Raw genomic sequence first — 15,000 nt, 5'->3', positions numbered from 1 at the left:
TCACAAGCATGACCAAAGCACATCATAGTAAGTAACCAAATTAAGTTTTAATTGTGATGTGTCTTTTCTGGGAATATATGCCAGAACATAATTATATTACAGCGGAGGAGAAGACACTATCTGTTCTCTTGTTCCAGACCGGCCCCTTGCTCTTCCAAAGCACAAACACGCAGACAAGTATGGCTTCCCTCTCCTTCTCCTTTTTCCCTACCTCTCTCTGTCTGCTACTTTCTGGTCAGTTGTCTGCTGTTGTTAATGTGTATGCATTTTACTAGTTTAAATGTTTATTATTGTATCAGCAATATGTTGTTGAATTTAAGGATTTCTGTGATTTTGTTTGTGAGAGAGCACCATAATGGCTTCAGTGTGTGTGTGTGTGTCTTGGCAGAGCAGGGTAAAGCATCTTCTTGTTGTTGTTGTTTTGACATTTTTAATACATAAAAGGCTGATACATCACCCCCTTGTTATGTTTGATATACAGTACTGTATAGCACTTTATATTGTGTTCAAAGTGTACAAACCTTCACTAAAATATGAACTTTTGTCGAGGCTGGAACCCATTATTCATATTTACATTGTTTCTTATTGTTTCTCTGCTTCACTATACAAATATTTATATTCAAGGACCATGTTCAAGAACCAAGTAAGTTCATCAATTGAGGTTTGACTGTAAAATAAACAAAAAACACAGCAAAAATGTGTTAAACATACTTGGCCAAAAAGGCTGATTCTGATATCACAACAGCGCTTTGAGTTAAAAAGATGGAACATTTTCTTTAGTTCACTAATCAGACTATAATGTGTATTGTCTGTATAGTGTGTCTCACTTTTTGTTAATGGATAAAATATCAAGTAACAATGCTGTCTAATGTGCTATACTGAAATAGTTACCTTTATTTTAGTTTAAACACGGCAAAAACTTTAAAAAAAAAGTTTTTTTCTTATTTCTCGTCAGTTGGTGTAAGTTTAGTGTTCCAGTACAGCCATGAATATTTAGTCTTAGTCACTTTAAATTGAAAGAAATTGCTCACTCATTATTAAGTAAAATTTATTATTTTCTCTTGTGTATTTATAATTGCTATTTAACCGAACAAAAACAAGTTTTTGTCTGATTTTCAGTGGAATTCCAATTACGAAAATATTCAATAGCTGCAGAATTGTCAAAAAAAGGTATGGGTATCACGTCCAATTTCCCAAATCGATTCGATTTCGAGATTATGCCATGGGAATATATTAGGGATGTAACGATAAATGGTATTGATAACTGCGGCAAAACCCTTGACGGTTAATAGTACCGTTTTAAATTAAAATTATCGAAAAATCCTGATTAATAGACCCACTTTGATAAATTCACGGACGGTCTGGCGCTACCTTACTAGCTTAAATGAAAACATGAATACAAGACACATCAACGTCTTTCCCCATTAAGACACAACATACCCCAATCTAAACGTGTCTATGCACATTACTGTCTGAGCAACTAAGCTATTCAATTGTGGACTTTGAACCTAAAAGCTGTGCTCTCTCAGCACAGAGTGATTGATAAACTGTATACTCGAAGATATGAGACACAAAAGGTGTTTTTACGGTGCGTTCAAGGACCGCTGAACAGAGTAAGACAACACAAAGCCCGCCAGGACACCCGTATCAGTGAAGGATCAGAAACTCAAAACATGAAAAATAGTGGTCCTTCTAACAGTGGCTCAATTTATTTTCGTTATTTGAAAAATTCTAAAGATTTCAGTGTCTGTACTTTTTGAACACGTCTAACAATATAGCGATGATGATAACCGTAATAATTTTCGTCACAATAACCATGATATGACATTTTTATATCATTACATCCCTAGAACTAATGTTGCAAAACTTAAAAAATATTGATCCATAATCGATCAAATCCATTATTTTATCCAGCCCTAATCAAAACACACAAGGGCATTTTCTGCCACTTTAGCTGCAAATGTAAAGTATGCATGTGTCAAAGTAGGCCACATAATTTGTGTAAATATGTATAATGAGCAAAAAACACAGCCACACACACACACACACACACACACACACACACACACACACACACACACACACACACACACACGGCCTCATATGGTGTTCATGAAAATAGGATGTTGGTGGCCTACTTCCCTCAACATGTTAGCCCTCTACCAACTTTATAAACACCAACAAGAAGTATTTTCACCTGAAAATATACTCACCTTAATCACTGTCTGCCATAATAATACATAATGATGCCATATAAAAACTTCAAGTGTGCGTTATAGCCTTTTGTTCACTGCTGCTGAAAAGTGACTTTTGCTGACATCTTTAGCGATTCATTAGAACAACTGACTTTATCGATAAACACAATAAACCTGTCTTTAAGGAGGCAGACAAGCTACTGTGTCACCCAACAGGCTCTTCATTAACAGCATGGATGACACCAGCAGGGGATTTTCTTTATTGTCCAGCTTCTACACCACACAAAAAAATACACTCAACCATCAGGCATGCGAACGTATCCATGATGACAAACAAATCCTTAAAGATGTGACTGTAAAACCATGTGTGGCGTGCACACACCCACGCCGCTACACTTTACTTGCGCTAATTCAATTACAACAGGAGAGGAAATGGCAGCAGCTGGCTGGGTTGTGCCAATCCTTAAATAGCAGTATGCTTCTACACTCTCAGGCTCTGGATTTGGGCGCAAAGGCCAGCGGAGGAAAATCATTAACTGCAGTCCCAGGACTCTGCTGAATAGTGTTTGACGTTGGGGCAAATAAGACACACGGCAGTAGTGAACACCTGATTTCGACCCAGACAAAGTCACTGCAGTTCAAGCAAAGTTTTGGAGAATAGTGCTGCATCTGTCTCATCTAATCTATAGTCTGAAGCCCACTTGGAAAAGAATGGATGAGGATGTCGGTTTCCTATCAAGGTCAGTTGAGCGTCACTGCCCTAGAAAGTAACATACACCGTAGGGACTGGTGGCCCACTTTCACCAGCAGGCCAAAATGTTAATTGTCACCTTTTTGCTCAACTTTTTTTTAATTCGGTGTTTCTCCATAAGGCCTCTAGACGATGGAGAGTACCATAACCATTTGATTACATCTTGGTCAAGAAGCGCTTCCACTCAAGCGTCATTACCGGTAGGACACACAGCTTTCCAAAAGCAGTCTTTGAGAGTGAATGTCCTCGTCCTGATGTCTTTTCGTCGACGCTTGAAGAAAATCAAAAGCTCCAAGTGCACTAGAATAAAGTTTGATCTGGATAAACTGCAAGACCCTGAGGTGGCAGAAGTCTTCAGAGCAAGGATAGAAGCCAAGTTTGCACCACTGCTCATCCTAGGTGCAGAAGAAATTGATGTCAATAGCATGACCACCACGTTGAACAGTCGTAACTGAAAAAGCCACTGAGATCCTTGGCAAACTACACTCAAAGAAGAAACCTTGTGTCACTAATGAACTGCTAGATTTGTGTGACAAGCGAAGAGCCCTGAAGAAGAGTAGGAACCCACATGAAGGATCTGATGCTTATAGAGTAATGAATAACAACAATAAGAAAAGCATGCATTCAGCAAACCAGAACTGGATTGAGGGAACGTGCCAAGAAATGGAGAGCAGCCAGAATGCCAACAACACCAAGAAGGCATACCAAACTGTTAAGGAGCTAACAAGCACAAAACAGATCAAAGGCCCTGCAATCCAGAGCAAGATCGGAGAATAACTAGCGGAAGAACAGACGATCCTAGACTGATGGACAGAATACTGCTCTGAGCTCTACAAAAACACGAAAAGTGGAGACCCAACAGTCCTGACATGTCCTAAATCCATCCATCCATTTTCTACCGCGTGTCCCTTTTGGGGTCCCAGGGGGTGCTGGAGCCTATCTCAGCTGCATTTGCGTGCCACGGAGGACAAAGATAAGCTTCTTATTCTCAGTGAAGAAGTTGAGACAGCAGTCAAGGCACTAAAAGAAGGAAAAACAGCCCGAGTGAACAACATCCTAGCAGAGCTTGTACAAGCAGGGGGAGCAGCCATGATCGACACCCTCACCATCCTGTGCAACAAAATCTGGCAGAGTAGTGAGTGGCCTACATCATGGACTCAATCACTCATTATCACAGTTCTGAAAAAAGGAAATCTCCATCTGTGCCAAAACTACCGCACCATCAATCTTATTAGCCATCCCAGCAAAGTCCTACTGAAAATAATACTAAATAGGTGAAAACCTCAAGCTGAACTAATCATAGCTGAAGAACAGGCTGGATTTAGGGCAAGGCGGCGCACCACAGAACAGATATTCAATTTAAGAATCATTTGTGAATGATACCTGCAGCATCAACAACATCTTCACCACATGTTCGTAGACTTAAAAATAGCCTTTCACCGGGTATGGCATGCTGCGCTGTTTCCGATCAAGAGGAAATATAACATCAACTGGAGCCTATCTCAGCTGCATTCGGGTGGAAGGCGGCGTACACCCTGGACAAGTCGCCACCTCATCACAGGGCCAACATCTGCACTTTAAATGAAGCTGCTAAAATACTGTAGCCTGACCGCCCACTGATTTGTAACTTGCATACTCTATGTATTGTGCTTGTATTTTAAATTGCTTATTATCATGTAATTTAAATATTTTTGTGTATTTTTATTCCTGTGTAATTTTAATTGTGGATTAAATGTGTGTTGTTAAAAGGAAAGGCCATGTAACGCAGTGGTAAAAATGCTCCTGTGCCAACTTTTTTGCAATGTGTTGCTGCCATTAAATTCTAAGTTAATGATTATTTGCAAAAAAAATGTGTTTCCCAGTTTGAACATTAAATATCTTGTCTTTGCATATATTCAATTGAATATAAGTTTAAAAGGATTTGCTTTTGTATATGTATTAGGGCTGCAAATCTTTGGGTGTCCCACGATTCGATTCAATATCGATTCTTGGGGTCACGATTCGATTCACAATCGATTTTTTTTTTTCCGATTCAACGCGATTCTCGATTCAAAAACGATATTTTCCCGATTCAAAACGATTCCAGTGTTTCCCACACATTCATTTATTTGTGGCGGCCCGCCACGAAAGAATTACGTACGCCACAAATTAAAAAAATTAATTAATTAAAAAAAAACATTTTTTTGTCCTGTCCAGCTTCTCAGGCAAATCATAAAGTTGATGTAGATGCCCATATAGGCTGTTCAGATTTACTTTACAAAAGAGAAGTGTGGGATACTTCTCTTGTTGCCTTATTTGTATTTGACCACTACTGTTTTCTGTTTATTTGTTACTGACTGTGGCAGGACACCTCTGCCTCTGTTTCACTTTATGTTGCTGGTAAATAATATGGTTGCAGTAGTAGGCTAAAGTTAAATGATTTAGTATGCACTAATTAAAGTGGCAGAGCTTTAAGAGACATTTTAGCTTTTATATTTTATAAGATATATTTTGTGTAAGAACCACAATTAATAAATATATTTCAGTGAATAACTTATTGTTCAAATCTGTATATAAATATGTACATAAAGTGTTGTAATTATATTGTAAAATGGATGGATGGATGGACGTTTAAAACAAAACTGTTATTATTAATTAGTAAGTATACATTTTTTGAGCCTTTTTAGAGAAAATCACATCATCGTAGTAAATTATGCAAATTAGTCGCTGATGTCATGGTGACCACGCCCATAGCCACGCCCCCACCGCCACAGGTATCTTGGCAGTTTATGGGAAACATTGGATTCTCTATTCATTCTATAGATATGATTTCAGCATGATATACCCCAGTCTGCTGACATGCAAGCAGAGTAGTAGATTGTTGTAAAAAGCTTTTATAATTGTAAAACACAATGTTTTATCAACTGATTGCAATCATGTACATTTGTTTTATCTATTAAATGAACCAAAAATATGACTTATTTTAACTTTGTGAAAATATTGGACACAGTGTGTTGTCAATCTTATGAGATGCGATGCAAGTGTAAGCCGCTGTGACACTAATGTTCTCTTTTTTTTTGTTTTTATAAATGTCTAATGATAATGTCAATGAGGGATTTTTAATCAATGCTATGTTGAAATTGTAACTAATATTGATACTGTTGTTGATAATATTCATTTTTGTTTCACTACTTTTGGTTTGTTCTGTGTCGTGTTTGTGTCTCCTCTCAATTGTTGAGTGTTGCTGGGTCGGGTTTGGTTTTGGAATTTTATTGCATTGTTATGGTATTGCTGTGTATTGTTTTGTTGGATTGATTAATAAAAAAATTAAAATAAAAAAAAAAGGAAACAAATTAATAAATAAATACATTTAAAAAATCGATTTTTTAAAAATGAGAATCGATTCTGAATCGCACAACGTGAGAATCGCGATTCAAATTCGAATCGATTTTTCCCCACACCCCTAATATGTATATACAAAACCCAAAACAAGTGAAGTTGGTACGTTGTGTAATTCGTAAAAAAAACAGAATACAATGATTTGCAAATCCTTTTTAACCTATATTCAATTGAATACACTGCGAAGACAAGATACTTAATGTTCGGACTGAGAAACGTTGTTATTTTTTGCAAATATTAGCTCATTTGGAATTTGATGCCTGCAACATGTTTAAAAAAAAGCTGGCAAAAAAGACTGAAAAAGTTGAGGATAGCTCATCAAACACTTATTTGGAACATCCCACAGATGAACAGGCTAATTGGGAACAGATGGGTGCCATAATTGGGTATAAAAGCAGCTTCCATGAAATGCTCAGTCATTCACAAACAAGGATGGGGCGAGGGTCACCACTTTGTGAACAAATGCGTGAGCAAATTGTCGAACAGTTTAAGGATAAAATTATCATCAAAAGGTTCAAAGAATCTGGAGAAATCACTGCACGTAAGCGACAAGACCCGTGACCTTCAATCCCTCAGGCGGTACTGCATCAACAAGCGACATCAGTGTGTAAAAGATATCACCACATGGGCTCAGGAACACTTCAGAAAACCACTGTCAGTAACTACAGTTTGTCGCTACATCTGTAAGTCCAAGTTAAAACTCTACTATGCAAAGCGAAAGTCATTTATCAACGACAGCCAGAAACACCGCCGGCTTCGCTGGGCTCGAGCTCATCTAAGATGGATTGATGCAAAGTGGAAAAGTGTTCTGTTGTCTTACGAGTTCACATTTCAAATTGTTTTTGGAAACTGTGGACGTTGTGTCCTTCGGACAAAAGAAGAAAAGAACCAGCCGGACTGTTATAGGCGCAAAGTTCAAAATCCACCATATGTGATGGTATGGGGGTGTATTAGTGCCCAAGGCATGGGTAACTTACAAATCTGTGAAGGCACTATTAATGCTGAAAGGTACATACAGATTTTGGAGCAACATATGTTGCCATCCAAGCAACGTCTTTTTCATGGACGCCGCTGCTTATTTCAGCAAGACAATGCCAAGCCACGTGTGGCCTCATAGTAAAAGAGTGCGGGTACTAGACTACACTGGCCTGCCTGTAGTCCAGACCTGTCTCCCATTGAAAATGTGTGGCGCATTATGAAGCCTAAAATACGACAACGGAGACCCCGGACTGTTGAACAACTTAAGCTCTACATCAAGCAAGAATGGGAAATAATTCCACCCGGTTTCCCTGATCTTCAGGGGATTTTATAATAAAATCCCCTGATGAGCAGGGAAACCCGCGAAACAGGCTTTATCGCAATATATTTACAGGTTAGTGGGAATAGTTTATGCCTTTTTCTGTTCAAGCATCCAATGGTGGAAAAGATGTGGTTTGAAGAGTTTTGTGGAACAATTTCATACAAAACATTTTGGATGAAGGCGAAATAACACATGTAGTGAGCCAGGCCCTAATTTGAGGTAGATGACCTCACAAATGAGTGGCTGTTATATATATTTATGGATCGTTTTATTTTCCTGTAGGTTTAATGGCCAAGTAGACCCCATCCATATGGCGCAGATTTAATTAATCTATTCACAACTACATATTGCTACCAGTCAGGTGACGCAGGGTGAAGACAGAGAAGATGATACTTTTTCTTTTTTTCTTTTTATTTGGCACCTCAGCTCAATCTTAGCTGTGAACAAATCAATCAAGTAGGCTGACTCTTAAGGGCCCATTAAAGAGTGGCAGCCAATTGGTAGTGTATGGAAAGAGCTCCAGCGCCAGCAGGCATTTTCTCAAATTGACTTCAGGAGCTAATAGGGCCGAGGCTGATTGAACCAGAGGAAATGTTGCTTTAGGAGAGTGGCTATGCACGTTGTTAGGTCTATTTTAGCGTCCCTATGGAATACCCTATAGTTCCTAAGCCCCCTTATGATTATAGTACAAACCCCGTTTCCATATGAGTTGAGAAATTGTGTTAGATGTAAATATAAACGGAATACAATGATTTGCAAATCATTTTCAACAAATATTCAGTTGAATATGCTACAATGACAACATATTTGATGTTCAAACTGATAAACAATTTTTTTTTTGCAAATAATCATTAACTTTAGAATTTGATGCCAGCAAAACGTGACAAAGAAGTTGGGAAAGGTGGCAATAAATACTGATAATGTTGAGGAATGCTCATCAAACACTTATTTGGAACATCCCACAGGTGAACAGGCAAATTGGGAACAGGTGGGTGCCATGATTGGGTATAAAAGTAGAATCCATGAAAGGCTCAGACATTCACAAACAAGGATGGTCATGAGGGTCACCACTTTGTTAACAAATGCGTGAGCAAATTGTTGAACAGTTTAAGAAAAACCTTTCTCAACCAGTTATTGCAAGGAATTTAGGGATTTCACCATCTACGGCCCGTAATATCATCAAAGGGTTCAGAGAATCTGGAGAAATCACTGCACGTAAGCAGCTAAGCCCATGACCTTCGATCCCTCAGGCTGTACTGCATCAACAAGCGACATCAGTGTGTAAAGGATATCACCACATGGGCTCAGGAACACTTCAGAAACCCACTGTCAGTAACTACAGTTGGTCGCAACATCTGTAAGTGCAAGTTAAAACTTTCCTATGCAAGGCGAAAACCGTTTATCAACAACACCCAGAAACGCTGTCGGCTTCGCTGGGCCTGGGCTCATCTAAGATGGACTGATACAAAGTGGAAAAGTGTTCTGTGGTCTGACGAGTCCACATTTCAAATTGTTTTTGGAAACTGTGGACGTCGTGTCCTCCGGACCAAAGAGGAAAAGAACCATCTGGATTGTTATAGGTGCAAAAGTTGAAAAGCCAGCATCTGTGATGGTATGGGGGTGTATTAGTGCCCAAGACATGGGTAACTTACACATTTGTGAAGGCGCCATTAATGCTGAAAGGTACATACAGGTTTTGGAGCAACATATGTTGCCATCCAAGCAATGTTACCATGGACGCCCCTGCTTATTTCAGCAAGACAATGCCAAGCCACGTGTTACATCAACGTGGCTTCATAGTAAAAGAGTGCGGGTACTAGACTGGCCTGCCTGTAGTCCAGACCTGTCTCCCATTGAAAATGTGTGGCGCATTATGAAGCCTAAAATACCACAACGGAGACCCCCGGACTGTTGAACAACTTAAGCTGTACATCAAGCAAGAATGGGAAATAATTCCACCTGAGAAGCTTAAAAAATGTGTCTCCTCAGTTCCCAAACGTTTACGGAGTGTTGTTAAAAGGAAAGGCCATGTAACACAGTGGTGAACATGCCCTTTCCCAACTACTTTGGCACGTGTTGCAGCCATGAAATTCTAAGTTAATTATTATTTGCAAAAAAAAAAAAAAGTTTATGAGTTTGAAAATCAACTATCTTGTCTTTGTAGTGCATTCAATTGAATATGGGTTGAAAAGGATTTGCAAATCAATTGTATTCCGTTTATATTTACATCTAACACAATTTCCCAACTCATATGGAAACAGGGTTTGTACATGACCATACATATAGTATGTGTATATGCATGCATGCCTGCATGAATATACACATATGTATGGTCATGCATACATATATACATACATACATACATATGTATATATGTATGTACTCCAGCTCGTGGTGCCCAAGACGAGACTTAAAACCAGGGGAGACAGGGCCTTCTCTGTGGTCAGCCCTAAGCTCTGGAACACTTTGCACCTCCATGTTAAAACTGCTCCTACAGTGGAGTGTTTTAAGTCACGTCTTAAGACCCACTTTTATTTTCTGGCTTTTAACACTACATGAGTTGTGTGGTCCTCTGTGTTTTTAAATTGTAATTTATATTTTTTATTTTAATTGGTTTTACCCTTTAAAATCGTTTTTAATCATATTTATTTTCATATTGTTTTTAAATTGGTTTTAGATTTATTTATTTTGTTTTCATTCAGTCATTAGTGGAGCTAAGGATAGTATTTGAGTCTTGTTTTAATATTTTTGTGCAGCACTTTGCAGTGCATGTGCCTCACAATACAAAGGTCCCGAGTTCGATCCTGGGCTCGGAATCCTTCTGTGTGGAGTGTGCATGTTCTCCCCGTCACTGTGTGGGTTCCCTCCGGGTACTCCGGCTTACTCCCACCTCCAAAGACATACACCTGGGGATAGGCAACACTAAATTGGCCCTAGTGTGTGAATGTGAGTGTGAATGTTGTCTGTCTATCTGTGTTGGCCCTGCAATGAGGTGGTGACTTGTCCAGGGTATACCCTGCCTTCCGCCCGAATGCAGCTGAGATAGGCTCCAGCACCAGCACCACCCCCCGCAACTCCGAAAGGGACAAGCGGTAGATGGATGGACTTTGGAAACATTTTTGTTGTTTAAATGTGCTATATAAATAATGTGAATTGGATAGATAGATGGAAAAATGGATAGATAGACAGACAGAAACACAGGATACACCCTGGACAAGTCGCCACTTCATAAATCATCACCCAGAAAATATATTTTATATTTGTGATTAGCATTAAAAGGCATTAATCGCATTGGCCAATCACGTGTATTTCACAAAAATTGTCCGAGGCTGATCGATTGCACATCATAACTATCGGTAAATAGTGACGTTATAAATAAATGATAAATGGGTTATACTTGTATAGCGCTTTTCTACCTTCAAGGTACTGAAAGCGCTTTGACAGTATTTCCACATTCATCCATTCACACACACACCTTCACACACTGATGGCGGGAGGGAGTTTTACGAGGGTTTATCACTAACACTGTAAATTGTTACATCCCTATAATGCACAAAATGCACAGGACTGGACTTCTATTTAACACCACTCGCGACAACCGGAAAGGGACAAGCGGTAGGAAATGGATGGATGGATATCATATCTTGAGACACTTGTGACTTAGGGCTATATAAATCTATATAAATAATCATTGATTGATTGATTGATATCTTCTGATTTTCACTCAGCCTTACGTTGGGTGTTGCTATGCAACGCTGGCATTTAATGACATCATATACGGTGTTTCGGTATGGTTGGCGTACACACATGCCTCACTACAGAGTACAGTCTGCTGGCAGGCAGACCGAGACCCATCTCTCAGGCGGGTTTCAGTCCCCCGGTTTAGCCCAGACCTTAAAAGTCTTGGACTGCTTTCACACTTGACCAAACGAACTCTACAAGCAAAAAAAAAGTACTTAAGTCCGTTTAAACCTGAACAAAAAAATAGTGTACGCACCCCTAGGGACCATGCCCCCAGTTCCTTTTAATCCAAGTGACGTCCCTGGGAGTGGCTAACATAAAGGTTCACAAACCAGAAACAATCGATACAACTTGTACACACAGAAACAACTTAAAATGCTTATTTTGTCAGTAACTATGTTATGAAATGACTAATATTCCACATGGCACCCACAACAGCCATTCCTTAATCAGGTCCTCCGACAGCGAATCAGCGCTACATGGCGTGCTACTTTACAACTGTAACGATATGATCCCCTGTCGATCACTTAAGCGTTTTAGTCCTGTTTCAAGGTACACATTACCTGGATGGATGACGCGGCGTAAAGCGAGACGAGACTCAGGGGCGGCAGCCGCTAAATTCCGGGTGTATAGGAGGAATAATGTTAGTAGTAATACTTCCGGCATCCAGTCCTTTCAGCCTCGAAGGTGTCCTCGCGCCAGGAGAGACTATAGATAATAGTCACCCGGTCTCAAGGGGAAAGAACGACAACATCCGGCCATTTCTTTTCACAATAAAATTATTTTCCCCAACACCTTACACGCCAGAAGTCTACATGACTCGTCTTGTGTATTTCAACTGTCAAGTGTGTTTTAAATACACACTCTATTATTCCGAATCAGTAATTTGGCGCATAATTCCATATATGTTTTAAATCGACCTGGTCTGACGTAGTGTAGCATACCCGTTCACAGGCCCTACAGCTAAAACATGTCATCAATATGCAATATCGATCAGTCGAAACAGCTTCAAATATAAGGTATTCAGTTATAAGGCGTGTTTAAGGTACATCCAGAGAGAATCATCTACATACCACAGGTCTCCGCGTATCCTTTGTTGTGTGAGGACGTCGTGTGCAAAGAATAGGTGCAAAATGTATCATAATTCCTACAGGCAGGTAATCCATAAAACATATTAAGTGCTTCTCATGACAAGTGGAGGGACGTTATTGCACATTCACGCACAATAAAGCACTGATCATGTCAATGTTGTCTCATTGCGGATCAGCCAACTTCGGTTATTCTCATCGCTCCAAACAAACAAACTCCGCATAGCACAATTCACACACATTCCTCCTTCCTGACTCACCGTTCTCCGCCCTCGACTATATATATAAAAAAAAAACACTCAGCCAACGTGAAAATATCTCCCACGAACACTTTCACCCACTTCCAACCGTGGAAACGTCAAAGTCCAAGCTTTACCGGAAGTCATCCCGAGCTGGGCATGGTGGTACCGGTAGTCCTCGATGGAGGCCTGTGCCTCCTCTGTGGACGTTGTGGACCGAGCTCCTGCGTATACGTAAAACTTCATTACCCACAAGGCATTGCGGTGCGGCAATCAGGGTAGGAAAGAAGGCGGGGGATTATTAGCCAGCTACCTAGCTAAGAAACTTCCTCCAAATGTCGACTTTTTTCTCGACAAAACGCCGTCAATAAGTAAATCTATTCCGACACAGGACTAACACGTAATAATGTTTATAGTTAGCAATCGTTTCAGAGAAGCTATATAACGACCCCGCGTCGTATTATAAGGCTTGAAAGTATTGCTCGCTATAGCTTATGTGACCTGCTAGATGAACATTTTAAAAGTATTTGACATTTCTAGAGTTCATTCCGCTTAAGATAAAAATAAATGTTGAGGTTTCGCCTAAACATCAGAGCTCTTCTGGCTTGAGTTTGCCATCTATTGGGCAACTGCCGTCATAGCAAATATGCACATTTTAACCACTCTTTCTCCATTACTGTATTACTTACAGTTGTTCAGTTATTTATTATTATAACCCATGTAGTGTAGTTTTGATAAACCATTATTGTAACAAATAAACCCCCTGGACAAGTCGTCCCCGCATCATGCCACTAATTTGTTAATATATATGTTAAATATTAACATATATATCATCATAGATAGATAATGTATTTTTATTTGCATGTACAGTAGTGCCTCAACTTAAGAGTGTTTTTAGATATGAGCTGTCTCTTGGCTCATTGTTAGGTTTTAAGTCACAAACAAAAATTTGAGTTACAAGCATCCCAACCTTTAGTTGGCGCAGCAAATGTCATAGTGAACCCCATAAGATGTAACCAATACATCTGGTCTTATTAATAATAAAGTACCAATGATTGTCACACACACACTAGGTGTGATTAAATTTGTCCTCTGCATTTGACCCATCCCCTTGTTCACCCCCTGGGAGGTGAGGGGAGCAGTGGGCAGCAGCGGTGCCGCGCCCGGGAATCATTTTTGGTGATTTAACCCCCAATTCCAACCCTTGATGCTGATTGCCAGCATTAGCTAATATCAAAAGATTGACATAACTTTGTTTTAAAACATGGGCATGAAGAAAAATGTAAAGGGCAGTGCTGAGAAGAAGTGGATGATATTCATTGAATTAAAGAAAGAAATCATCAAAAACATGACTGAGCATGTTGCCAATTTAGCGAAGCAATTCGACGGTATACCTGCTAGCCTGCACCGCACTGAAGTAGAATGAGTCTAATGCCAGCCAAGAATGTTAAAATAATATCTAAATGGCAGACATTTATCGATGAAAATATGAAGAAGCTGCTGATGGTGTCTTTGATGAAAGAATCAGCTTAAAGAAGACTAAGTAGAAGTCCACTTTTCAAGGTAAATGTTGTACATTATTATTACAGTACTTAATAAAACTACTGTAGTTGTTAGTAATACATATTGTACTGTTTTTATACAATATTTCTGGTCTAAAATTTAGTTTTTCTTTTTAACCCTTGTGTGGTGTTCGGGTCTGTGGGACCCGTTTTCGATTTTTATTAAAAGAAAAATTATACAATTAATTAATTTTTCAAACTGAGACTCACTGGCTTTGGCTCATTTTCTGTGAAGAACATATATCAGAATACATATTTAATGAACACACACCATACACCCCCCCTACACATTTCTATTACATATAAGATGTCCGGGGTCCACTGGACCCGGGGCTAATAGAAGTGTGGAAATTGATGTTCTGTGTACCACACGGCCACACACACACACACACGCACACACACACAGAGCAGGCCTAGACGGGGAGGACAGAGTGTAGGTACACAGAACATCAGAGGGTCAAATGTGTGACAAAATGAGAGCAGACAGTGTTGACAAACAATGTTGCAACCTTGTGTGGGAACCGCAGGTGCAGAAACACAAAAGAAGAATCCCTGTGGGATGCAGAAACTAAAATGTCCATGCAACGTTCATATTGTTGTTACTCAGCCAGCGTTTGTGGGTCTTAGACTTAGACTTACTTTTTATTGTCGTTCAAATTTGAACTTTACAGTACAGATAAGAACGAAATTTCGTTGCATTAGCTGGTTGGCAGTGCAGGATAAAAAAAAAACAATAAGGTGCAGAA

The 15,000-nt window shown here is 39.5% G+C and overlaps 1 protein-coding gene across 4 annotated transcripts in view; it reads right to left on the bottom strand.

The window, feature by feature from the left end:
• phactr4b (phosphatase and actin regulator 4b) overlaps positions 1-12,881 on the bottom strand; it is a 74,790-nt gene extending 61,909 nt beyond the window's left edge. Inside the window, exon 1 of one of the 4 annotated variants that reach the window (XM_062063270.1) lies at positions 12,830-12,881. The gene's annotated coding sequence lies outside the window, so the exon portion shown is untranslated. Of the gene's footprint in view, positions 1-11,928; positions 12,083-12,438; positions 12,663-12,713 lie in introns of those variants that run through there. The other 3 variants (XM_062063268.1, XM_062063269.1, XM_062063267.1) reach the window with 3 other exon arrangements.
• Positions 12,882-15,000: the final 2,119 nt, after the last annotated feature.

This window comes from Entelurus aequoreus, linkage group LG11 (assembly GCF_033978785.1).
Source record: "Entelurus aequoreus isolate RoL-2023_Sb linkage group LG11, RoL_Eaeq_v1.1, whole genome shotgun sequence".
In the NCBI taxonomy this organism is placed as follows: Eukaryota; Metazoa; Chordata; class Actinopteri; order Syngnathiformes; family Syngnathidae; genus Entelurus; species Entelurus aequoreus.
The sequence above is the reverse complement of the archived record's forward strand: the minus strand, read 5'-3'. Positions and strand labels throughout refer to the sequence as shown.